Raw genomic sequence first — 1,348 nt, forward strand, 5'->3', positions numbered from 1 at the left:
TCAGCCTCCTGAGTAGCTGGGATTACAGGCACGCACCACCATGCCCAGCTGATTTTTTGTATTTTTAGTAGAGACGGGGTTTCACCATGTTGACCAGCATGGTCTCGATCTCTTGACCTCGTGATCCACCCGCTTCGGCCTCCCAAAGTGCTGGGATTACAGGCGTGAGCCACCGCGCCCGGCTTACCTTGAGCTTATAATGTCCTTTCAGTAGGCATCTCAGGGTACTCAGAAGACACTGCTACATACCACTGTCCTGTGGCCATCGTTAGCACCATAGTGGATGTCCTAGTCCATTAGGCATTGCAATGGAAGAATATCTGGGACTGGGTAATTGATAAAGAAATGACATTTTTAACAAATTTCATTCGGGCTTCTGCAGACTAAGAAGTGTAAGGGCACGGCCCTGGTTTCTGGCTAGGACTTTCTTTTTTGTTTTTGTTTTTAGAGACAGAATCTCACTCTGTCCCCCAGGCTGGAATGCAATGGTGCAGTCTCAGCTCACTGCAACCTCCCTACCTCTGCCTCCTGAGTAGCTGGGATTACAAGCACCTGCCATCATGTCTGGCTAATTTTTGTATTTTTGTAGAGATGGAGTTCAAAAAACAAATGAAAAAAAAAAAGAAAAAGAGAGATGGGGTTCACCACATTGGCCAGGCTGGTCTTGAACTCCTGACCTCAGGTGATCCACCCGCCTGGGTCTCCCAAAGTGCCGGGATTACAGGTATGAGCCACCACAGCCGGCCCTGGCTAGGGCTTTCATGCTGCATCACATGTGGTGGAGAAGGTCAAAGGGGAAGCAGTCACGTGTGAAGAGTGGGAACCTGAGGGGCTTCCTTGATTTAGAACAATCAACTCTCACAGGAACTAATCCATTCCCATGAAAACGAATCCGGTCTCTCCAAAGCAAGAACTCACTCACCACGACAAGAATAGCACCAAGCCGTTCATGAGTGATCTACCCTTACAGCCTAAACACCTCCCACTGGGTCCCACCTCCCAACGGCAGCACACTGTGGATCAACTTCAACATGTACAAGGGTGGGGACAAACAAAACATATCCGAAGCATAGCAGTGGTCCACTGAGGCAGCCACAGAATTCCCTGAAGGCAGTCGCTTCAGCTGCAACCCACTGCAATCAACACTGATGATCATATACCAGTAACCATGATGCCGGCAGTACAAGCCTCCCAGTTCTCATTTACAAGGATTTTTTTTTTTGAGACGGAGTTTCCCTCTTGTTACCCAGGCTGGAGTGCAATGGCGCGATCTCGGCTCACCGCAACCTCCGCCTCCTGGGTTCAGGCAATTCTCCTGCCTCAGCCTCCTGAGTAGCTGGGATTACAG

This window comes from Cebus imitator, unplaced genomic scaffold, assembly GCF_001604975.1.
Source record: "Cebus imitator isolate Cc_AM_T3 unplaced genomic scaffold, Cebus_imitator-1.0 Scaffold473, whole genome shotgun sequence".
NCBI classification, from domain to species: domain Eukaryota; kingdom Metazoa; phylum Chordata; class Mammalia; order Primates; family Cebidae; genus Cebus; species Cebus imitator.